Genomic DNA, 25,082 nt, shown 5'->3' with positions numbered 1-25,082 from the left:
CCCTGACCCCATGGCTGAGCTGTCTCCAACCTCTTTCTTCTTTCACCCTTTTTACCCACCATTTTCCCTTGGTGTCCACCTCTGACCCCTAGCTGGCCAGTGTGGGGTTTGTGTGTGTGTGTGTGTGTGTCTGTGTCTGTGTGTCTGTGTGTGTCTGTGCATGCGAGTGCTCAAACACATATGCATCTAGTTGTCTGAGGATGTCCGAGGTCATGTTCCCACATTGGATGGGGTTGGTAGCTCTCCCAAGTTTCTGAGGAGCTCTCATCCTCCAGGCAAACCGTATGACAGGGTTATGTTTAGGGTTCAGTTAGGTTGAGGGTTAGGTTTAGTCAGGGTTTGGGTCAGGGCATGGTTAAGTTTAGGGGTTAGTGTTATGGTTAATGTCTGCGTTAGGTTTTGGGTCATGTCCTGTGATAGGGTCAGCGTCAGGTTTATGTTTATGGTTAGTTTTAGGGTCAGGCTCACAGTCAGGTCAGGGTTAGTGTTAGGGTCATGTCTGGGTCAGTGTTAGGGTGAGGGTTAGGTTTAGGGTCAGGGTCAGTGTCAGGGTCAGGGTGAAGATCAGGGACAGTATCAGATTTAGGGTCAGGGTCAGGTTTTGGTTTAGGTGCAAGTTTCGGTTCATGGTCAGGGTTAGGGTCAGAGTCAGTGTTAGGTTTAGGGGAAAGGTTAGTGTTTGGTGTGAGGGTTAGGGTTAGAAATAGGGTTATGGTTATGTTTAGGGTTAGACTGTGTTAGGGTCAGGGTTAGGGTTTGGGTTAGGGTAGGGTTTAGTTGTCCCGCTAGGGTCAGCCTTAGTTTTAGATTCTGAGTCTGTATTAAGATCAGCGTTTACGGTTATATTTAGGGTTAGGGTTAGGGTCAAGCTCACAGTCATGGTCAGGATTAAGGTTATTTATGGTCAAAGTTAGGTCAGGATCAGGGTCTCGGTTAGGTTCTGATTCAGGGTTAGTGTAAGGTCAAGGTTAGGTTTGGGTTCCGGATCTGAATCAGGATCAGCATTAGGCTTTGGTTTAGGGTTAGGGTTCGGGTCAGGCTCATCGTCAGGATCAGGGTCACGTCAGGGCTGGTTAGTGCTTGGGTCAGGCTCACAGTCAGCCCGAGGGTCAGAGTTTTCAGTTAGTTTTAGGGTTAGTTTTAAGGTTAGGGATAGAGTTAGGGTCAGGGTTAGGGTTAGACATTTTTAGGGTCAGGGTTATCCTTAGGCTTAGGTAGGGGTCATGGTTAGCGGAGGTTCAGGGTTAGGTTTATGGTCAGGCTCATAGGCAGTTTCAGGGTTAGGGTTAGTGTCAGAGTAAGGGTCAGGTTCAGGGTTAGGATTAGGGTCAGTTTCAGTGTTAGAGTCAGGGTCAAGGTCAGTGTTAGAGTCATGGTTAGGATAAGGTCAGCTTTACATTTAGATTCTGGGTTATGATTAGGGTCAGGATCAGGGTTAGCGTTAGGGTTAGGGTTCTGGTCAGGCTCACGGTCTGGGTCAGAGTTAGGTTTATGGTAAGAGTCAGTGTCAGTGTTAGGGTCATGGCCAAGGTTCGGTTTAGGTTCAGGGTCAGGGTTCTCTTTAGGGTCAAGGTTAGGATCAGGGTCAGGTTTAGGCATAGTTCAGGTTTAGGGTTATGGTCAGGGTCCGGGATAGGGTCAGGGTTAGGGTTAAAGGATGGGGTTAGGGTGAGAATCAGAGTTAGTTTAAGGGTTAGGGTTAGACCGGGGTAGGGTCAGAGTCAGCGTTAGAGTTAGGGATTAGTTGTAGGGTTAGGGTCATCATTATGTTTTCCATCAAGGCCCGTGTTAGGGACAGGGTCAGGGTTACGTTTAGGGTTAGAGTTAGGGTCACACTCACAGTCAGGGTCAGGTTTAGTGTCAGGGTCAGGGTAAGGGTCACTGTTAGGGTCAGGTTTAGGTTTATGGTCAGGGTCTGGGACAGGGTCAGGGTGAAAGTCAGGGCCAGTGTCAGGTTTAGGGTGAGGATCTGGTTTTGGTTGAGGGTCCACGTTCAGGTCAGGGACAGGGTTAGTTTTGGGTCAGTGCTATTGTCAGGGTTAGGTTTAGGGTCAGGGTCAGGTGAAGGTCTGGGCCATGGTCCGGTTTATGGTCAGGTACAGGAATTGGTTTAAGGTCAATGTTCGGTTCAGGGTCAGGGTTAGGTTTAGGGGAAAGGTTTGGGTTTATGGTTAGGATTAGGGTTAGAAGTAGGGTTCTGCTTAGGGTTAAGGTTAGACAGCGATAAGGTCATGGTTAGGGTTTGGGTTAGGGTAGGGGTTAGTGTTAGGGTTAACGTCAGCATTAGGTTGAGGTTCAGGGTCGGTATTAGGTCAAGGTTAGGGTTATCTTTAGGATTATGGGTAGAGTCAGTCTCACAGTCATTGTCAGGGTTAGGGTTAGTGTCAGGCTTATGATTAGGGTCAGGGTCAAGCTCAGAGTCAAGGTGAAGCTCAGGGCCATGGTCAGTTTACGGTCAGGATCAGGCTGTGTTATATGGTCAAGATTCGGTTCAGGCTCAGGGTTAGTTTTAGGGGAATGGTTTGAATTTTTGTTTAGGGTTAGGGTTAGCAGTCGGGTTATGTTTAATGTTAGGGTTTGACAGCATAGGGTCAGGGTTATTGTTTGAATTAGGGTAAGGGTTAGTGTTAGGGTTAGGGTCAGCATTAGGTTTAGGTTCAGGGTCCTTATTAGGGGCAGGGTTAGGGTTACCTTTAGGGTTATGGTTAGGGTCAGGCTCAAAGATCAGTAAGTGTTAGGGTTAGTGTTAGGATTTGGTTAGGGTCAGGGCAAATATTAGGGTCAGAGTCAGCGTCACATTTAGAGATGAGTCAGGGTTAGAGTAAGGTCCGGTTAGGTTTAGGTTCAGGGTCCGCATCAGGGTCAGCATCAGGCTTAAATTTAGGGTTAGGGTACGGGTCAGGATCTCGGTCAGGGTCAGGGTCAGGTTCACGGCTAGGGTTAGGTTTGGTTAAGGCTCACGGTCAGGGTCAGGGTCAGGTTGAGTGTCAGGCATTAGTGTTAGGGTTGGCCCCGCACCTCGGCCATTGACCCGTCACAGCAGGGTCTCAGGAAAAACCCTGGGCAAATGGTGCAGCCCCCACACCTGCTCCCACCTAGCCTGCCTTAACCTGGGGCGTGAGCATGACCGGCCAACCATACGTCAGACCCCTCATAAGCCTGCTCCTGCTCGGGGCTTCTCCACCTCCGAAAAGCTCTCTTTACACACACACACACACACACACACACACACACACACAGGGAGGATACCTTAGGCTACACAGGTCAATCAGAAGGTGTGGGACTCTCTGACGCTCAGCCACCTGGTGTCACCTTGCGCTTCTCTTTGCCAAAAGGGCCAGAGACGTCGGGGAAGCCTGACATTACCGGCCCAATGAGGGGACTTGTCTGGTGGGGCAGCTCTCCTCTGCCTGCATTCTCTGGGCTTCGGTAGACAGCACAAGAACATGTCATTTCCTTCAGGATGTGCCCAAAAATGAGCTGGGCAGTGTGGTTTTCTCTGGAATGTGGGTTCCTGGATCCGTGGATTCCAATTCCGTTGGGCTCTGTCGTCAGGAAAGTAAGGTCACCACTGCCTGGGGGCTCCTTCCCGGACTTCCTTCTCCCATCCAGAGCTCTCTGAGGGCGCCCCTCCCCCAGCTGCTCAAGGCTCACATTCCACCCCATGTCATGTCCATCCAGTGACCCACACACAGCCTCCCCCCAATGCCTGGGATGCCTGGGTGAAGCTGTTGTCTCCGCTGGGAGGGAACAGAGCTGGGTTCAGACCGGGCTCCTGCTGCTGCTCAGGACTGTGAGCCCGCACATCCTGTGGCTCTCAGGGCCTCCTCAGTCTCCCCGTCTGCACATTGGGGGTGTTCTGGCTTCTTCCGGGGATGCCATCAAGGGTAGGCCCTCTCCATGCGTTCCATCCCCGCTCTCCCAGGAGTCTGGTGCACACACTTGGCTAGGCACGGGTGTGCCTGGGCATAGGCGGAGAATGGAACATAGCCCAGAGAGGCCTGGATCTGCTCTGGGATCCAGCAAAACCACCCTCCTCCTGCCTGTATCCCATCCCCCGTGGCAAGGTTGCAGTGCATGGCTTCTGACCTTGTGGACACACACTACCCGGGACTTCCATTAGGTTGAGGTACAAGGGCCTCATCTGCGCCCATGTACTGTCCAGCCCCCACAGTGGTCCGCGGGCATTCCCGCAACCGTCCTCCTAGGATGGATGGCCCGTGGGACTGATAAGGGGACAAAATGTTTGGCTGTCATTTCCAAGCTGATGGAGGAAAGTCTGGCACTTCTGCTGGTTCTTTCTCTCCTGTGTTCAGTGTCTGTCTCTGTCTTTGTCTTTGTCTTTGTCTCTGTGTCTGTGGCTGCGTCTGTCTCTGTTTTTGTGTATCTCACAGGAGCAGGATCTGTGGGCCCCAGGGCTGATTGGCGAAACCTCCGGTGTCTCCCTTGTCCCTGTTTCCCTCTCCTGTGCTGGTGCTTTGTTCCTTGGTAAGTAAGGCCTTCTCACCCTGAGCAGAACACTGACTCTGGAACCTCTTCCCAATGGGGACCCTGAGGCTACAACAAGGAAGGTCCTAATCTTGGTCCCCAGGCCAGGGGCCTAGTGCTCTGCCACATTCTGCAAGCTCATAATATCAGCCCCAGAACCTCCAGGCTGTCTTCTGTTCAGAAGGACCTCGAGGGAATAGAAAGCATTTACCAAAGACTGGGAGCACATTGCGTCCCGGATAGATATTCAAGTCCAAAAGGCTCTTCTACAAGCCTGTGGGAGACTAGGGACACCCTGTCTCTATGGCAGCATTGATAGAAGAGTAAAGGAAGGCCTTTGGTGTTGTAGCCGTGTCCACACAGGGTGGTTACCTCTTTCTACTTCCATTAGTGCAGGGTGGTGATGGACACCAGACCCCAGACACTGTCCCCACCCAGTGCCCTTGCTAACCCCTGTGCCCCGTGGGGAACCTTTGACCATCAGCCTTTCTTATCTCCCCTCCCCATGCTTTGGATCTCGGTCCCAGCCAGGAGTCCTGATGGCCCTGACCCCATGGCCGAGCTGTCTCCAACCTCTTTCTTCTTTCACCCTTTTTACCCACCATTTTCCTTGGTGTCCACCTCTGGCCCCTAGCTGGGCAGAGCGGTGTGTGTGTTTGTGTGTGTGTTTGTGTTTGTGTGTGTCTGTGTGTCTGTTTGTCTGTGCATGCGAGCGCTCAAACACATATGCCTCTAACTTTCTGGAGATTTCTGAGTTCATGTCCCCACATGGGATGGGGTGGATAGCACTCCCCAAGGATCTGAGGAGCTCTCATCCTCCAGGCAAACCACAAGGGAGGGTTAGGTTTAGGGTTAGAGTTAGGTTGATGGTTAGGTTTAGACTGGGTTTGAGTCAGGGTCAGGGTTAGGGTTAGGGGTTAGTGTTAGGGTTAGTGTCAGCGTTAGTTTTTGGGTCATGGCCTATGTAAGGTTCAGGGTCAGGTTTACATTTACGCTTAGGTTTAGGATCAGGCTCACAGTCAGGATCAGGTTTAGTTTTAGGGTCCGGTTCTGGGTCAGTGTAAGTGTGAGTGTTAGGTTTAGGGTCAAGTTCAGTGTCAGGTCAATGTGAAGGTCAGGGACAGGTTCAGATTTAGGGTCAGGTTCAGGTTTTGGTTTAGGCTCCAGGTTCAGGTCAGGGTCAGGTTTAGGTTGGGGTCAGGTTTAGGGTTAGGTTTAGGGTCATGGTCAGGGTTAGGTTCAGGGGAAATGTTAGGGTTTGGTGTTAGGGTTAGGTTTAGAAGTAAGGGTAATGTTTACGGTTAGGGTTAGAATGTGTTAGGGTCAGGGTTAGGGTTTCGTTTAGGATAGGGTTTAGTTTTACCGTTAGTGTCAGCGTTAGTTTCAGGTTTGCATCCGTATTTGGGTCAGTGTTTAGGGTTACATTTAGGGTTAGGGTTAGGATCAGGCTCACAGTCATGGTGAGGGTTAGGGTTATGGTCAAGGTTAGGTTAGGGTCAGGGTCTATTAGGGTCTAAGTCAGGGTTAGTGTAAGGTCAGGGTTAGGTTTAGGTTCAGGGTCCGAATCAAGGTCAGCATTGGGCTTTGGTTTAGGGTTAGGGTTCGGGTCAGGCTCATGGTCAGAGTAAGGGTCAGCGTCAGGGCTGGTTTGGGTTTGCGTCAGGCTCACAGTCAGGGTCAGGGTCAGAGTGTTCGGGTAGTTTTAGGGTTAGGGTTAAGGTTAGGGTTAGAGTTAGGGTCACGGTTAGTGTTAGATATTTTTATGGTCAGGGTTATCGTTAGGCTTAGGGTAGGGTTCAGGGTTAGGGCTAGGTTCAGGGTTAGGTTTATGGTCAGGCTCACAGTCTGTGTCAAGGTTAGGGTAAGTGTCAGAGTAAGGGTTAGGGTCAGGGTTAGGTTTAGGGTCAGCTACAGTGTTAGGTTAATGGTCAGTGCTAGGGTCATGGTTAGGATAAGGTCAGGTTTATGTTTAGATTCTGGGTTATGATTAGGGTCATGATCAGGGTTAGCTTTAGGTTTAGGGTTCAGGTCAAGCTCACAGTCTGGATCAGAGTTACGTTTATGGTCACCGTCAGTGTCAGTGTTAGGTTCTGGGTTACGGTCAGGGCCAGGGTTCGGTTTAGGGTCTGGGTCAGGGTTCTGTTTAGGGTCAAGGTAAGGATCAGGGTCAGGTTTAGGCAAAGTTCAGGGTTAAGGTTAAAGGATCGGGTTAGGGTGAGAATTAGAGTTAGTTTGAGAGTTAATTTAGACAGTGTTAGGGTCAGGGTCAGCGTTAGTGTTAGGGGTTAGTTGTAGCGTTAGGTTCATCGTTATGTTTCACGTCATGGCCCATGTTAGGGTCACGGTCAGGGTTATGTTTAGGGTTAGAGTTAGGGTCACACTCACAGTCAGGGTCAGGGTTAGTGTTAGGGTCAGGGTCACTGTTAGGGTCAGGTTTCGGTTTATGGTCAGGTTCTGGGTGAAAATCAGGGCCAGTGTCAGGTTTAGGGTCAGGATCTTGTTTTGGTTTAGGGTCCTCATTCAGGTCAGGGACAGGGTTAGTTTTGGGTCAGTGCTATTGTCAGGGTTAGGTTTAGGGTCAGGGTCAGGTGAAGGTCTGGGCCATGGTCTGGTTTATGGTCAGGGACAGGATTTGGTTTAGGGTCAATGTTCGGTTCAGTGTCAGGGTTAGGTTTAGGGGAAAGGTTTGGGTTTGTGGTTAGGATTAGGGTTAGAAGTAGGGTTATGGTTAGGGTTATGGTTAGACAGCGATAAGGTCAGGGTTAGGGTTTGGGGTTTGGGTTAGGGTAGGGGTTAGTGTTATGGTTAACGTCAGCATTAGGTTGAGGTTCAGGGTCGGTATTAGGTCAAGGTTAGGGTTACCTTTAGGATTACGGGTAGTGTCATTCTCACAGTCATGGTCAGGTTTAGGTTTAGTGTCAGGCATAGGTCAGGGTCAGGCTTAGGATTAGGGTCAGGGTCAGGGTCAGGGTGAAGGTCAGGGCCATGGTCAGTTTAGGGTCAGGATAAGGCTGTGTTATAGGGTCAAGTTTTGGTTCAGGGTTAGGGTTAGTTTCAGGGGAATGGTTTGAGTTTTTGTTTTGGGTTAGGGTTAGCAGTCGGGTTATGTTTAATGTTAGGGTTTGACAGCGTAGGGTCAGAGTTATTGTTTGAATTAGGGTAAGGGTTAGTGTTAGGGTTAGGGTTGGCATTAGGTTTAGGTTCAGGGTCCTTATTAGGGGCAGGTTAAGGGCTACCTTTAAGGTTACAGTTAGGGTCAGTCTCAAAGATCGGTAAGTGTTAGGGTTAGTGTTAGGATTTGGTTAGGGTCAGAATAATGATTAGGGTCAGAGACATAGTCACGGTTAGAGATGAGTCAGGGTTAGAGTAATGTCAGGTTAGGTTTAGGTTAAGTGTCCCGATCAGGGTCAGCCTCAGGTTTAGATTTAGGGTTATGGTTCGGGTCAGGGTCTCGGTCAGGGTCAGGGTCAGGGCTAGGGTTAGGTTTTGGGTCAGGCTCACATTCAGGGTCAGGGTCAGAGGTTAGTGTTAGGGTTAGCCCCGCACCTGGGTCATTGACCAGTCCCTACAGGGTCTCAGGATAAACCATGGGCAAAACGGTGCTGCCCCCACACCTGCTCCCACCTAGCCGGCCTTAACCTGGGGCGTGAACATGACCTGCCAACCAGGCCTGGGACCCCTCATAAGCCTGCTCCTGCTCGGGGCATCTCCACAACCGATGAGCTTTTTTACACACACACACACACACACACACACACAGAGAGACACACACAGAGACACACACACACACAAACACACACACACACACACACACACACACACATACACACAGGCAGGAGACCTACGGCTACACAGGTCAATCAGAAGTTTTGGGACTCTCTGACTCTGATTCCCACGGTGTCATCTTACAATTCTTTTTGACAAAAGGCCAGAGACGTCAGTGAAGCCTGACATGACCTGCCCAGTGAGGGGACTTGTCTGGGGAGCGAGCTCCCCTCTGCTTGCATTCTCTGGGCTTCAGTAGACAGCACAAGAACATGTCGTTTCCTTCAGGCTATGCCCAGAAATGAGCTGGGCAGGGTGATTTTCTACGGAATGTGGGTACCTGGATACGTGGGAACAAATTCCGTTGGGCTCTGTAGTCAGGGAAGTCAGGTCACCCCTGCCTGGAGGCTCCTTATCCACTTCCTGCTCCCATCCAGATATCCCTGAGGGCTCTGCTCCCCAGCTGCTCAAGGCTCACACTCCACCCCAAGCCCTGTCCATCCAGTGACCCACACACAGCCTCCCCCCAAGACTTGGGAGGCCTGGGTGAAGTTGTTGTCTCTGCTGGGAGGGCACAGAGCCGGGTTCAGACCGGGCTCCTGCTCCTGCCCAGGACTGTGGGCCCGCACACATCCTGTGGCTCTCAGGGCCTCCTCAGTCTCCCCGTCTGCACATTGGGGGTGTTCTGGCTTCTTCTTCTGGGGATGCCATCACAGGTAGGCCCTCTCCATGTGTTCCATACCCAGTCTCCCAGGAGTCTGGTGCACACACTTGGCAAGGCATGGGTGTGCCTGGGGATGGGCGGGGGAATGGAACATAGCCCAGAGAGGCCTGGATCTGTTCTGGGATCCAGCAAAACCACATTTCTCCTGCCTTAATCCCATCCCACGTGGCAAGGTTGCAGTGCATGTCTTCTGACCTTGTGGACACAGACATTCAGGGACTTCCATTTGGTTGAGGTCCAAGGGCCTCGTCTGCGCCCATTCACTGGCCAGCCCCCACAGTGGTCCGTGGGCATTCCCGCATCCATCCTCCTAGGATGGATGGCCCGTGGGACTGATAAGGGGACAAAATGTTTGGCTGTCATTTCCAAGCTGATGGAGGAAAGTCTGGCACTTCTGCTGGTTCCCTCTCTCCTGTTTTCAGTGTCTGTCTCTGTCTATGCCTTTGTCTCTGTGTCTCTGTCTACGTATGTCTCTGTTTTTGTGTGTCTCAGAGGAGCAGGATCTGTGGGCTCCAGGGTTGATGGGAGAAACCGTTGGTGTCTCCCTTGTTCCTGTTTCCCTCTCCTGTGCTAGTGCTTGGTTCCTTGCCAAGTAATGCCTTCTCAACTTGAGCAGAGCACTGACTCTGGAACCTCGTCCCAATGGGGACCCTGAGGCTGCAACAAGGAGGGTCCTGAACTTGGTCCCCAGGCCAGGGGCCTAGTGCTCTGCCACATTCTGCAAGCTCACAATGTCAGCCCCCCGAGCCTCCAGGCTGTCTTCTGCTCAGAAGGATCTCGAGGGAGTAGAAAGCATGTACCCAAGACTGGGAGCACAGTGGGTCTCGGATAGAGATTCAAGGCCAACAGGCTCTTCTACAAGCCTGTGTGAGACTAGGGACACCCTGTCTCTATGGCCCCATTGATAGAAGAGTAAGGGGAGGCCTTCGGTGTTGTAGCTCTGTCCACACAGGGTGGTTACCTCTTCCTCCTTCCAGTATTCCAGGCTGGTAATGGACACCAGACCCCAGAAACTGTCCACACCCAGTGCCCTTGCAAATCCCCTGGACCCCTTGAGGACCCCTTGATCATCAGCCCTTCCTGTCTCCCCTCCCCATGCTTTGGATCTCGGTCCTGGCCAGGAGTTCTGTTGCCCCTGACCCCATGGCTGAGCTGTCTCCAACCTCTTTCTTCATTCACCCTTTTTACCCACCATTTTCCCTTGGTGTACACCTCTGACCCCTAGCTGGGCAGAGCATGGTGTGTGTGAGTGTATGTGTGTGTGTGTGTGTGTGTGTGTGTCTGTGCATGCGAGTGCTCAAACACATATGAGTCTAGCTGTCTGAGGATGTCTGAGGTCATGTTCCCAAATCGGATGGGGTGGGTAGCTCTCCCAAGGATCTGAGGAGCTCTCATCCTCCAGGCAAACCGCATGACAGGGTTAGTGTTAGGGTTCAGTTAGGTTGAGGGTTAGGCTTAGTCAGGGTTTGGGTCAGGTTCAAGGTTAGGGTTAGGGGTTAGTGAATGTTTAGGGTCAGCATTAGGTTTTGGGTCATGGCCCGTGATAGGGTCAGGATCAGGTTTATATTTATGGTTAGGTTTAGGGTCTGGCTTACAGTCAGGTTCAGGGTTAGTTTTACTTACAGGTTCTGGGATAGTGTTAGGGTGAGGGTTAGGTTCAAGATCAGGGTCAGTGTCAGGGTCAGGGTGAAAATCTGGGACAGGGTCAGATTTAGGGTCAGCGTCATGTTTTGGTTTAATGGCAAGGTTCGGTTCAGGGTCAGGGTTAGGTTTGGGTCAGGGTTATGGTTAGGGTCAGAGTCAGGGTTAGGTTCAGGGGAAAGGTTGGGGTTTGGTGTTAGTGTTAGGGTTAGAAGTAGGGTTATGGTTATGGTTAGGGTTAGACTGTGTTAGTGTCAGGGTTATGGTTTGGGTTAGGGTAGAGTTTAGCTTTACTGTTAGGGTCAGCATTAGTTTTAGGTTCTGGGTCCGTATTAAGGTCAGCATTTAGGGTTACAGTTAGGGTCAGGCTCACAGTCATGGTCATGGTTGATGTCTGGGTTAACGTTAGGTCAGTGTCAGGGTCTCTGTTAGGGTCTGAGTCGGGGTTAGTGTAAGGTCATGGTTAGGTTTAGGTTCAGGATCTGAATCAGGGTCAGGGTTAGGCTTCGGTTTAGTGTTAGGGTTCAGGTCAGGCCTATGGTCATGTTCAGGGTCAGCATCAGGGCTGGTTAGGGTTTGGGTCAGGCTCAAAGACAGGGTCAGGGTCAGAGTTTTCGGTTAGTTTTAGGTTAGTGTTAAGGTTAGGGTTAGTGTCCATAGTCTCTCGTGGTTCACCTCCCTATCCAATTTACCCCAACTCCCTTCTCTCTAACACCCCTTGTCCTCCATGCTATTTGTTATGCTCCACAAATAAGTGAAACCATATGATAATTGACTCTCTCTGCTTGACTTATTTCACTCAGCATAATCTCTTCCAGTCCCGTCCATGTTGCTACAAAAGTTGGGTATTCATCCTTTCTGATGGAGGTATAATACTCCATAGTGTATATCGACCACATCTTCCTTATCCATTCATCTGTTGAAGGGCATCTTGGTTCTTTCCATAGTTTGGCGACCGTGGCCATTGCTGCTATAAACATTGGGGTACAGATAGCCCTTCTTTTCATGACATGTGTATCTTTGGGGTACATACCCAGGAGTCAATTGCAGGGTCATAGGTAAGCTCTATTTTTAATTTCTTGAGGAATCTCCACACAGTTCTCCAAAGAGGCTGCACCAACTTGCAGTCCCACCAACAGTGTAAGAGGGTTCCCCTTTCTCCACATCCTCTCCAACACATGCTGTTTCCTGTTTTGTTAATTTTGGCCATTCTAACTGTTGTAAGTTGATATCTCAATGTGGTTTTAATTTGAATCTCCCTGAGGGCTAATGATGATGAACATTTTTTCATGTGTCTTATAGCCATTTGTATGTCTTGATTGGAGAAGTGTCTGTCCATATCTTCTGCCCATTTTTTGATATGTTTGCCTGTTTCGTGTGTGTTGAGTTTGAGGAGTTCATTATAGATCCTGGATATCAACCTTTTATCTGTACTGTCATTTGCAAATATCATCTCCCATTCAGTGGGTTGCCTATTTGTTTTTTTGACTGTTTCCTTTGCTGTGCAGAAGCTTTTGATTTTGATGAAGTCCCAAAAGTTTATTTTCGCTTTTGTTTCCTTTGCCTTTGGAGATGTATCTTGAAAGAAGTTGCTGTGGCTGATATAAAAGGGATTACTGCCTATGTTCTCCTCTAGGTTTCTGATGGATTCCTGTCTCACGTTGAGGTCTTTGATCCATTTTGAGTTTATCTTTGTGAACGGTGTAAGAGAATGGTCGAGTTTCATTCTTCTACATATAGTTGTCCAGTTTTCCCAGCACCATTTATTGAAGAGACTGTCTTTTTTCCACTGTATATTTTTTCCTGTTTTGTCAAAGATTAATTGACCATAGAGTTGAGAGTCCATATCTGGGCTCTCTACTCTGTTCCACTGGTCTATGCGTCTGTTTTTATGCCAGTACCATGCTGTCTTGGTGATCACAGCTTTGTAATAAAGCTTGAAATCAGGTAAGGTGATGCCGCCAGCTTTATTTTTGTTTTTCAACATTTCCTTAGCGATTCTGGGTCTCTTCTGATTCCATACAAATTTTAGGATTACTTGCTCCAGCTCTTTGAAGAATGCCGGTGGAATTTTGATCGGAATGGCATTAAAAGTATAGATTGCTCTAGGCAGTATAGACATTTTAACAATGTTTATTCTTCCGATCCAAGAGCATGGAATGGTCTTCTATCTATTTGTGTGTTCTTCAATTTCTTTCATGAGTGTTCTGTAGTTCCTCGAGTACAGATCCTTTACCCCTTTGGTTGGGTTTATTCCCAGGTATCTTATGGTTCTTGGTGCTATAGTAACTGGAATCGATTCTCTAATTTCCCTTTCTGTAGTTTCATTGTTATTGTATAAGAAAGCCACTGATTTCTGCACATTGACTTTGTATCCTGCCACGTTGCTGAATTGCTGTATGAGTTCTAGTAGTTTGGGGGTGGAGTCTTTTGGGTTTTCCATATAAAGAATCATGTCATCTGCGAAGAGAGAGAGTTTGACTTCTTCATTACCAATTTGCATACCTTTTATTTCTCTCTGTTGTCTGATTGCTGTTGCTAGGACTTCTAGTACTATGTTGAAAAAGAGTGGTGAAAGTGGGCATCCTTGTCTTGTTCCTGATCTCAACGGGAAGGCTGCAAGCTTATTCCCATTCAGGATGATATTTGCTGTGGGTCTTTCATAGATAGATTTGATGAGGTTCAGGAATCTTCCCTTTATCCCAATACTTTGAAGCGTTTTAATCATGAACGGATGCTGGATTTTGTCAAATGCTTTCTCTGCATCAATTGAGAGGACCATGTGGTTCTTCTCTCTTCTCATATTAATTTGTTGTATCACATTGATTGATTTGCAAATGTTGAACCATCCTTGTAGCCCAGGGATGAATCCCATCTGACAATGGTGGATAATCTTTTTAATGTGCTGTTCGATCCTGTTGGCTAGGATCTTGTTGAGAATCTTAGCATCCATATTCATCAGTGATATTGGTCTAAAATTCTCCTTTTTGGTAGGGTCTTTGCTTAGTTTGGGGATCAGGGTAATGCTGGCTTCATAGAAAGAGTCTGGAAGTTTTCCTTCTGCTTCAATTTTTTGAAACAGCTTCAGGAGAATAGGTGTTATTTCTTCTTTGAAGGTTTGGTAGAATTCCCCAGGAATCCGTCAGGTCCTGGGCTCTTGTTTTTTGGGAGGTTTTTGATCACTGCTTCAATCTCGTTATTAGATATTGGTCTATTCAGGTTGTCGATTTCTTCCTGTTTCAATGTTGGTAGTTTATATTTTTCCAGGAATGCATCCATTTCATCTAGGTTGCTAAGCTTATTGGCATATAACTGTTCATAATAACTTCTGATGATTGTTTCTACTTCCTTGGTGTTAGTTGTGATCTCTCCCTTTTCATTCATAATTTTATGAATTTGGGCTTTCTCTCTTTTCTTTTGGATTAGTGTGGCCAATGGTTTATCGATCTTATTGATTCTTTCAAAAAACCAGCTTCTAGTTTCATTGATACGTTCTACTGTATCTCTGGTTTCTACCTCATTGGTCTCAGCTCTAATCTTGATGATTTCTCTTCTTATGTGTGGAGTTGGTCTGATTTGTTGTTGTTTCTCAAGTTCTTTAAGGTGTAGAGCCGGTTGTTGTGTTCTAGATTTTTCAATTTTTTTGAGGGAGGCTTGGATGGCTATGTATTTTCCACTTAGGACCGCCTTTGCCATATCCCATAGGTTTTGGACCGAAGTGTCTTCATTCCCATTGGTTTCCATGAATTGTTTCAGTTCTTCTTTGATCTCCTGGTTGATCCAAGCATTCTTAAGCAAGGTGGTCTTCAGCTTCCAGGTGTTTGAGTTCCTTCGGAACTTTGCCTTGTGATTGAGCTCCACTTTCAAAGCATTGTGATCTGAGAATATGCAGGGAATCATCTCAGTCTTTTGGTATCTGTTGAGTCCTGATTTGTGACCCAGTATGTGGTCTATTCTGGAGAAGGTTCCATGTGCACCTGAGAAGAATGAGTATTCTGTTATTTTAGGGTGGAATGTTCTGTATTTATCTATGAGGTCCATCTGTTCCAATGTGTCATTCAATGCTCTTGTTTCTTTATTGATTTTCTGCTTCGATGATCTATCTAATTCTGAAAGAGGCGTGTCAAGATCTCCTACGATTAGTGTATTCACATCACCATGATTCTTTATCTTGATTAACAGTTTTCTTAATTGGCTGCTCCCGTATTGGGAGCATAGATATTTACTATTGTTAGGTCATCTTGGTGGGTAGTCCCTTTAAGGATTATGAGGGTCCTTCTGTATCTCTGACTACAGTCTTTAGTTTGAAGTCTAATTTATCTGATATAAGAATCGCTACCCCAGCCTTCTTTTGAGGCCCATTGGCATGAAAGATGCTTCTCCTTCCCTTCACTTTCAATCTGCGTGTATCTTTAGGTTCAAAATGGGTCTCTTGTAGACAACATATGGATGGGTCCTGTCGTTTGAAGTGGCGGGGGTGTGGGAGGTTGGGGTACCAGGTGGTGGGTATTATAGATGGCACGGATTGCATGGAGCACTGGGTGTGGTGAAAAAATAATGAATACTGTTTTTCTAAAAATAAATAAATTGAAAAAAAAGGAAAAAAAAGGTTAGGTTTAGTGTTAGGGTCACGGTTAGGGATACACATTGTTAGGGCCAGGGTTATCGTTAGGCTTAGGGTAGGTGTCAGGTTTAGGATTAGGCTCAGGGTTAGGTTTATGGTCAGGGTCACAGTCAGTGTCAGGGTTAGGGTTAGTGTCAGAGAAAGGGTCAGGGTCAGGGTTAGGATTAGGGTCAGGTTCAGTGTTAGGGTCAGGGTCAGGGTCAGGGTTAAGATTATGGTTAGGATAAGATCAGCTTTATGTTTAGATTCTGGGTTAGATTAGGGTCAGGATCAGGGTTAGCGTTAGGGTTAGGGTTCTGATCAGGCTCACGGTCTGGGTCAGTGTTAGGATTATGGTCAGCGTCAGTGTCAGTGTTAGGGTCAGGGTTAGGGTCAGCGCCAGGTTTCAGTTTGGGGTCAGGGTTAGGTTTTGGTTTAGGGTCAAGGTTAGGATCAGGGTCAGTTTTAGGCAAAGTTCAGGGTTAGGGTTATGGTCAGGGTCAGGGATAGGGTCAGGGTTAGGGTTAAAGTATGGGGTTAGGGTGAGAATCAGAGTTAGTTTAAGGGTTAGGGTTAGACCGGGTTTGGGTCAGGGTCAGCCTTAGAGTTAGGGATTAGTTGTAGCGTTAGGGTCATCGTTATGTTTTGCATCAAGGCCCGTGTTAGGGACAGGGTCAGGGTTACGTTTAGGGTTAGAGTTAGGGTCATACTCACAGTCAGGGTCAGGGTTAGTGTTAGGGTCAGGGTCACTCTTAGGGTCAGGTTTTGGTTTATGGTCAGTTTCTGGGTCAGGGTCTGGGTCAGGGTCTGGGTGAAAGTCAGGGCCAGTGTCAGGTTTAGGGTCAGGATCTTGTTTTGGTTTAGGGTCCACGTTCAGGTCAGGGAAAGGGATAGTTTTGGGTCAGTGCTATTGTCAGGGTTAGGTTTAGGTTCAGGTTTAGGTGAAGGTCTGGGCCATGGTCCGGTTTATGGTCAGGGTCAGGATTTGGTTTAGGGTCAAAGTTCGGTTCAGTGTCAGGGTTAGGTTTAGGGGAAAGGTTTGCTTTTGGGGTTAGGATTAGGGTTAGAAGTAGGATTATGATAATGGTTAGTGTTAGACAGTGTTAAGGACAGGGTTAGGGTTTGGGTTAGGGTAGGGGTTAGTGTTAGGGTTAGTATCAGCATTAGGTTTAGGTTCATGGTCGGTATTATGTCAGGGTTAGGGTTACCTTTAGGATTACGGTTAGGGTCAGGCTCACAGTCACGTTCAGGGTTAGGGTTAGGATCAGGCTTAGGATTATGGTCAGGGTTAGGGTCAGGGTCAGGGCCAGGGTGAAAGTCAGGGCCAAGTTCAGATTTAGGGTCAGGTTGAGGCTTTGGGTTAGGGTCCAGGTTCAAGTCAGGGGTAGGGTTAGTTTTGGGTCAGTGTTAGGGTCAGGGTTAGGTTTAGAGTCAGGGTCAGGGTCAGTGTCAGGGTCAGGGTGAAGGTTAGGGCCAGAGTCAGTTTAGGGTCAGGGTCAGGCTGTTTTAGGGTCAAGTTTCGGCTCAGGGTCAGGGTTGGTTTCAGAGGAATGTTTTGAGTTTTTGGTTAGTGTTAGGGTTAGCAGTAGGGTTATGTTTAGTGTTAGGGTAAGACAACGTAGGGTCAGGGTTAGGGTTTGAGTTAGGGTAGGGTTTAGTGTTAGGGTTAGGGTTAGGGTTAGCGTTAGGTTTAGGTTCAGTGTCCTTGTTAGGGACAGGGTTAAGGTTGCCTTTAGGGGTACGGTTAGGGTCAGGCTCAAAGAACGGTCAGTGTTAGGGTTAGTGTTAGGATTTGGTTAGGGTCAATGTAATGATTAGGGTCAGATTCAGAGTCACTTTTGGGGATGAGTAAGGGTTAGAGTAAGGTCAGGTTAGGTTTAGGTTCAGGGTCCAGATCAGGGTCAGCATCAGGCTTAGATAGGGTTAGGTGTCAGTTCAGGATCACAGTCAGGGTCAGGGTCAGTGCTAGCGTTAGGTTTTGGGTCAGGCTCACTGTCATGGTCAGGGTCAGGGCAGGTTCAATGTTTAGACTTAGTGTTAGGCCAGCACCTGGGTCATTGACCCATCACTGCAGTGTCTCAGGATAAACCCTGGGGGAAAAGGAACAGCTCCCACACCCGCTCTCACCTAGCCTGCCTTAACCTGTGGCGGGAACATGACCTGCCAACCAGACATGGGACCCCTCATAAGCCTGCTCCTGCTCAGGGCATCTCCACCCCCGAAGAGCTCTCTTTACAGACACACACAAACACACACACACACACACACACACACACACACACGGGTGGAGACCTACGGATACTTGGGTCAATCAGAAGTTGTGGGACTCTCTGACTCTGAGCACCCACGGTGTCATCTTGCGATTCTTTTTGCCAAAATGGCCAGAGACTTCGGGGAAGCCTGACATGACCTGCCCAGTGAGGGGACTTGTCTGGCGGGCTAGATCTCCTCTGCCTGCATTCGCTGGGCTTTGGTAGACAGCACAAGAACATGTCGTTTCCTTCAGGCTGTGCCCAGAAATGAGCTGGGCAGGGTTGCTTTCTCTAGCATGTGGGTGCCTGGACACGTGGGTTCCAATTCCTTTGGGCTCCGTCATCAGGAAATTAAGGTCACCACTTCCTGGGGGCTCCTTCCCGGACTACCTGCTCCCATCCAGAACTCCCTGAGGGCGCCCCTCCCCCAGCTGCTAAAGGTTCACACTCCACCCCATGCCCTGTCCATTCAGTGAACCTCACACAGCCTCCCCCCAACTCCAGGGAGCCCTGGGTGCAGCTGTTGTCTCCGCTGGGAGGGCACAGAGCTGGGTACAGACCAGGCTCCTGCTCCTGCCCAGGACTGTGAGCCCACAGACATCCTGTGGCTCTCAGGGCCTCCTCAGTCTCCCCATCTGCACATTGGGGGTGTTCTGGCTTCTTCTTCTGGGGATGCCATCTGGTGTAGGCCCTCTCTATGCGTTCCATCCCCGCTCTCCCAGGAGTCTGGTGCACAGTCTTGACAAGGCACGGGTGTGCCTGGGGATGGGCGGGGGAATGGAACATAGCCCACAGAGGCCTGGATCTACTCTGGGATCCAGCAAAACCACCCTCCTCCTGCCTGTATCCCATCCCCCGTGGCAAGGTTGCAGTGCGTGGCTTCTGACCTTGTGGACACAGGATTCCCGGGACTTCCATTACGTTGAGGTCCAAGGGCCTCGTCTGTACCCATGTACTGGCCAGCCCCCACAGTGGTCCGCGGGCATTCCCGCATCAGTCCTCCTAGGATGGATGGCCCATGGGACTGATAAGGGTACCAATTGTTTGGCTGTCATTTCCAAGCTGATGGAGGAAACTCGGGAAATTCTGCTGGTTCCCTCTCTCCTGTGTTCAGTGTCTGTCTCTGTCTCTGTCTTTTTCTTTGTCTCTGTCTCTGCATCTGCGTCTGTCTCTGTGTTTGTGTGTCTCACAGGAGCAGGATCTGTGGGTTCCAGGGCTGATGGACAAAACCCCCGGTGTCTCCCTCATCCCTGTTTCCATCTCCTGTGCTGGTGCTTGTTTCCTTGCTAGGTAAGGCCTTCTCACCCTGAGCAGAGCACTGACTCTAGAACCTCTTCCCAATGCGGACCCTGAGGCTGCAACAAGGAGGGTCTTGACCTTGGTCCCCAGGCCAGGGGCCTAGTGCTCTGCCACATTCTGCAAGCTCACAATGTCTGCCCCTCTAGCCTCCAGGCTGTCTTCTGCTCAGAAGGACCTCGAGGGAGTAGAAAGCTTTACCCAAGACTTGGAGCACAGTAGGTCTCGGAAAGACATTCAAGGCCAACAGGCTCTTCTACAAGCCTGTGAAAGACTACAGACACCCTGTCTCTATGGCTCCATTGATAGATCAGTAAGGGGAGGTCTTCGGTGTTGTAGCCCTGTCCACACCGGGTGTTTACCTCTTCTTACTTCCAGTAGTCCAGGGCATTGCTTCGGACCTTTTGGACACAGACTTCCTGGGACTACCATTAGGTTGAGGTCCAAGGGCCCCGTTGCGCCCATGTACTGGCCAGCCCCCACAGTGGTCCGCGGGCATTTCCACATACGTCTTGTTAGAATGGATGGACCATGGGACTGATAAGGGGACAAAATGTTTGGCTGTCATTTTCAAGCTGATGGAGGAAACTCTGGCTGTGTAGTGCAGGGTGTGTTTGTTTGGGTTTGTGTGTGTCTGTGCATGGAATGCTCAAACACATATGCCTCTCTCTGTCTGGTGATGTCCGAGGTATTGTCCCCACATGGGATGGGGTGTGCAGCTCTACCCAAGGATATGAGCAGCTCTCATCCTCCAGGAAATCCTCATGGGAGGGTTAGGGTTAGGGTTAGAGTTAGGTTGAGGGTTAGGTTTAGACAGGGTTTGGATCCGGGTCAGGGTTAAGGTTAGGGGTTAGTGCTAGGGTTAGGGTCAGCGTTAGGTATTGGGTCATGGCCCGTATTAGGGTCACGGTCAGGCTTAGTGTTAGGGTCAGGATCTGGGTTAGTGTTAAGGGTTAGTTTTAGTGTAAGGGTAGGTGTCATGGTCAGGGTGAACGTCAGGGACAGGGTCAGATTTAGGGTTAGGGTCTGGTTTTGGTTTAGGGCCAAGTTTCATGTTATGGTCAAGGTTAGGTTTGGATCAGGGTTAGGGTTAGGGTTAAATTTAGGGTCAGGTTTAGGTTCAGGGGAAAGGTTAGGGTTAGGTGTTAGGGTTAGGGTTAGAAGTAGGGATAGGTTATGGAAAGGGTTAGACTATTTTAGGCTCAGAGTTACGATTTGGCTTAGGGTAGGGTTTAGTTTTACCATTAGAGTCAGCATTAGTTTTAGGTTCTGGGTCCGTATTAAGGTCAGCGTTTATGGTTACATTTAGGGTTAGTGTTAGGTTCAGGCTCACAGTCAAGGTCAGGGTTAGGTTTAGGGACAAGGTTAGGTCAGGGTCAGGGTCTTGGTTAGGGTCTGAGTCAGGGTTAGTGTAAGGTCAGGGTTAGGTTTAGGTTCAGGGTCCATATCAGGGACAGCGTTAGGCTTTTAGGGTTCGGGTCTGGCTCTTTGTCAGGGTCAAGTTCAGGGTCAAGTTCAGGGTCAGGGCTGGTTAGGGTTTGGGTCAGGCTCACAGTCAGGTTCAGGGTCAGGGTTTTCGGTTATTTTTAGGGTTAGGGTTAAGGTTAGGTTTAGAGTTAGGGTCAGGATTAGGGTTAGAAATTGTTAGCGTCAGAGTTATCGTTAGTCTTAGGGTAGAGGTCAGGTTTAGGGTTAGGTTCAGGGTGAGGTTTATGGTCAGGCTCACAGTCAGTGTCAGGGTTAGGGTTAGTGTCAGTGTAAGTGTCAGGGTCAGGGTCAGGTTTCGATTTAGTGTCAGCTTTATGTTTAAGTTCTAGGTTATGATTAGGGTCAGGATCAGCACTAGCATTAGTGTTAGGGTTATTTCTGGTCAGACTCACGGTCTGGGTCAGAGTTAGGATTATGTTCGGGGTCAAGTTCAGTGTTATGGTCAGTGTTAGGGTCAGGGCCAAGTTTAGGCAAAGTTCAGTGTTAGGGTTATGGTCAGGTTCGGGGATAGGTTCAGGGTTAAAATTTGGGATTAGGGTTAGGATTAGCGTTAGGTTTTGGGTTAGTGTTAGATCAGATTAGGTTCAGGGTCAGGAGTCGTTTAGGGGTTAGAGTTAGGCTTAGGGTCAGCATTAGGTTTCGGGTCAGGGTCCGTGTTAGAGTCTGGGACAGGGTTACATTTAGGGTTAGGATTAGGGTCAGGCTCACAGTCAGGGTGAGGGTTAGTGTGAGGGACAGGGTCAGGATCACTGTTAAGGTCAGGGTTAGGTTTAGGGTCAGTGACAGGGTCAGGGTAAAGGGTGAAGGTCAGGGCCAGGGTTACGTTTAGGGTCTGGATCTGGTTTTGGTTTAGGGTCCAGGTTCGGGTAAGGGTCAGGGTTAGATTCAGAGGAAAGTTTTGGTTTGGTGTTCGGGTTACGGTTAGAAGTAGGGTTATGTTTACAGTTATGGTTAGACGGTGTTAGGATCAGGGTTAGGGTTTGGGTTAGGGTAGGGGGGTACTGTTAGTGTGAGGGTCAGCATTAGGTTTAGTTTCTGGGTTCGTATTAGTGTCAGGGATCTGGTTACATAAGGTTAGGGTTTGGGTCAGGCTCAGAGTCAGGGTCAGGGAATAAGGTTAGTGTAAGGGTTAGGTCAATCAGGGTTAGGATTAGCGTCAGGGTCAGGGTCACAGTTAGGGATAACTCAGGGTTAGGGTGAGGTCAGGGTTAGGCCTAGGTTCATGAACCGGATCAAGGTCAGCGTCAGGCTTAGGTTTAGGGTTAGGGTTCGGGTCAGGATCTCGGTCATGTTCAGGGACAGGACTGGGTTAGAATATGGGTCAGGCTCACAGTCAGGGTCAGTGTTAGGGTTACGGGTTAGTGTTAGGTTTAGCCCACCACCTGGGTCACTGACCCCTCCCTACAGGGTCTCAGGATAAACCCTGGGCAGAAGGGTGCAGCCCCCACACCCGATCCCACCTAGCCAGCCTTAACCTGGGTGTGAACATGACCTGCCACCAGGCTTCTGAACCCTCATCAGCCTGCTCTTGCTTGGGGCATCTCCACCCCTGATGAGCTCCCTTTACAAACACACACACACACACACACACACACACACACACACACACGTGGAGGAGACCTAGGGCTACACAGGTCGATCAGAAGGTTTGGGACTCTCTGACTCTGAGCACCCCGGTTTCACCTATTGATACAATTTGCCAAAGGGCCAGAGGCGTCGGGGAAGCCTGTCATGACCTGCCCTATGAGGGAACGTGTCCGGTGGGCGAGCTTTCCTCTGCCTGCCTCCTCTGGGCTTCGGTAGACAGCACAAGAACATGTAGCTTCCTTCCGGATGTGGTCAGAAATGAGCTGGGCAGGTTGGTTTTCTCTGGAATGTGGGTGCCTGGATACGTGGGTTCCAATTCCGTTGGGCTCTGTCGTCAGGGAAGTAAGGTGACCATTGCCTGGGGGCTCCTTATCGGACTTCCTGCTCCCATCCAGAGATCCCTGAGGGCACCCCTCCCTTAGCTGCTCAAGACTCACATTCCACCCCATGCCCTGTCCATCCAGTGACCCACACACAGCCTCCCCCCAACCCCTGGGAGGCCTGGGTGCAGCTGTTGTCTCTGCTGGGAGGGAACAGAGCTGGGTTCAGACCGGGCTCCTGCTCCTTTCCAGGACTGTGAGCCCGCACACATCCTGTGGCTCTCAGGGCCTCCTCAGTCTGCACATTGGGGGTGTTCTGGCTTCTTCGTCTGGGGATGCCATCAGGGGTAGGCCCTCTCCATGTGTTCCATCCCTGCTCTCCCAGGTTCTGGTGCACACACTTGGCAAGGCACGGGTGTGCCTGGCGATGGGCGGGGAATGGAACATAGCCCAGAGAGGCCTGTATCTGCTCTGGGATCCAGCAAAACTACCCTCTTCCTGCCTGTATCCCAACCCCCATGGCAAGGTTGCAGTGCATTGCTTCGGACCTTTTGGACACAGACTTCCCGGGACTACCATCAGGTTGAGGTCCAAGGGCCCCGTTGCGCCCATGTACTGGCCAGCCCCCACAGTGGTCCGCGGGCATTTCCACATACGTCTTGTTAGAATGGATGGACCATGGGACTGATAAGGGGACAAAATGTTTGGCTGTCATTTTCAAGCTGATGGAGGAAACTCTGGCACTTCTGCTAGTTCCCTCACTCCTGTGTTCAGTGTCTGTCTCTGTCTCTGTCTTTTTCTTTGTCTCTGTGTCTGTGTCTGCGTCTGTCTCTGTTTTTGTGTGTCTCACAGGAGCAGGATCTCTGGGCTCCCAGGCTGATGGGTGAAACCCCCGGTGTCTCCCTCATCCTTGTTTCCCTCTCCTGTGCTGGTGCTTGCTTCCTTGCCAAGTAAGGCCTTCTCACCCTGAGCAGAGCACTGACTCTGGAACCTCTTCGCAATGCGGACCCTGAGGCTGCAACAAGGAGGGTCTTGACCTTGGTCCAAAGGCCAGGGGCCTAGTGCTCTGCCACATTCTGCAAGCTCATGATGTCAGCCCCCGAGCCTCCAGGCTGTCTTCTGCTCAGAAGGACCTTGAGGGAGTAGAAAGCATTTACCCAAGACTGGGAGCACAGTGGGTTTCGGATAGAGATTCAAGGCCAACAGGCTCTTCTACAAGCCTGTGGGAGACTAGGGACACCCTGTCTCTATGGCCCCATTGATAGAAGAGTAAGGGGAGGCCTTCGGTGTTGTAGCCCTCTCCACACAGGGTGTTTACCTCTTCCTACTTCCAGTAGCCCAGGGTGGTGAGTGACACCAGACCCCAGACACTGTCCCTACCCAGTGCCATTGCAAAGCCCCTGGGCCCCTTGGGGACCCCTTGACCATCAGCCCGTCCTGTCTCCCCTTCCCATGTTTTGGATCTCAGTCCTGGCCAGGAGTCCTGTTGCCCCGACCTCATGGCTGAGCTGTCTCCAACCTCTTTCTTCTTTCACCCTTTTTACCCACCATTTTCCCTTGGTGTCCACCTCTGACCCCTAGCTGGGCAGAGCGGTGTGTGTGTGTGTGTGTGTGTGTGTGTGTGTGTCTGTGTGTCTGTGTATGCGAGCGCTCAAACACATATGCCTCTAGCTGTCTGGGGATGTCCGAGGTCATGTCCCTACATGGGATGGGGTGGGTAGCTCTCCCCAAGGATCTGAGGAGCTCTCATCCTCCAGGCAAACCTCATGAGAGGGTTAGGGTTAGGATTAGAGTAGGTTGAGGTTTAGGTTTAGACAGGGTTTGGGTCAGGGTCAGGGTTAGCGTTAGGGGTTAGTGTTAGGGTTAGTGTCTGCGTTAGTTTTCAGGTCATGGCCCGCGTTAGTGCCAGGGTCAGTTTTACGTTTATGTTTAGGTTTAGGGTCAGGCTCAAAGTCAGGGTAAGGCTTAGTATTAGGATCAGGATCTGGGTCAGTGTTAGGGTGAGGGTTAGGTTTAGTGTCAGGGTCAAGGTGAAGGTCAGGGACAGGGTCAAATTTAGTGTCAGTGTCAGGTTTTGGTTTATGGGCTAGGTTCGGGTCAGGGTCTGCGTTAGGGTTGGGTCAGGGTTAGGTTTTAGGTTTACAGTCAGGGTCAGGGTTAGGTTCAGGGGAAAGGTTAGGGTTTGGTGTTAGGTTTAGGGTTAGAAATAGGAATATGGTTATGGTTAGGGTTAGACTCTGTTATGGTTAGGGGTAGTATTTGGCTTAGGGTAGGGTTTAGTTTTACCGTATGGGTCAGCGTTAATTATAGGTTCTGGGTCCGTAATAGGGTCAGTGTTTAGGGTTATATTTAGGGTTAGGCTTAGATTCGGACTCACAGTCATGGTCAGGGTTAGGGTTAGGGCCAAGGTTAGGTAAGGGTCAGGGTCTCTGTTAGGGACTGAGTCAGGTTTAGTATAAGGTCAGGGTTAGTTTTATGTTCAGTGTCCGTATCAGGGTCAGTGTTAGGCTTTGGTTTAGGGTTAGGTTTTGGGTCAGCCTCATGGTCTGGGTCAGGGTCAGGGTCACGGCTGGTTAGGGTTTGGGTAAGGCTCACAGTCAGGGTCAGGGTTTTCGGTTAGTTTTCAGGTTAGGGTTAAGGTTAGGGTTAGAGTTAGCATCACGGTTAGGTTTAGACATTGTTAGCGTCAGTGTTATCGTTAGGCTTAGGGTAGGGGTCAGGGTTAGTGTAAGGTTCAGGGTTAGGTTTATGGTCAGGCACACAGTCAGTGTCAGGGTTAGGGTTAGTGTCAGAATAAGCATCAAGGTCAGGGTTAAGATTGGGTCAGTTTCAGTGTTAGGGTCAGGGTCTGGGTCTGGTTTAGAGTCATGGTTAGGGTAAGGTCAGCTTTACGTTTATATTCTGGGTTAAGATTAGGG

This window comes from Neovison vison, chromosome 3 (assembly GCF_020171115.1).
Source record: "Neovison vison isolate M4711 chromosome 3, ASM_NN_V1, whole genome shotgun sequence".
Taxonomy (NCBI): domain Eukaryota; kingdom Metazoa; phylum Chordata; class Mammalia; order Carnivora; family Mustelidae; genus Neogale; species Neogale vison.
The sequence above is the reverse complement of the archived record's forward strand: the minus strand, read 5'-3'. Positions refer to the sequence as shown.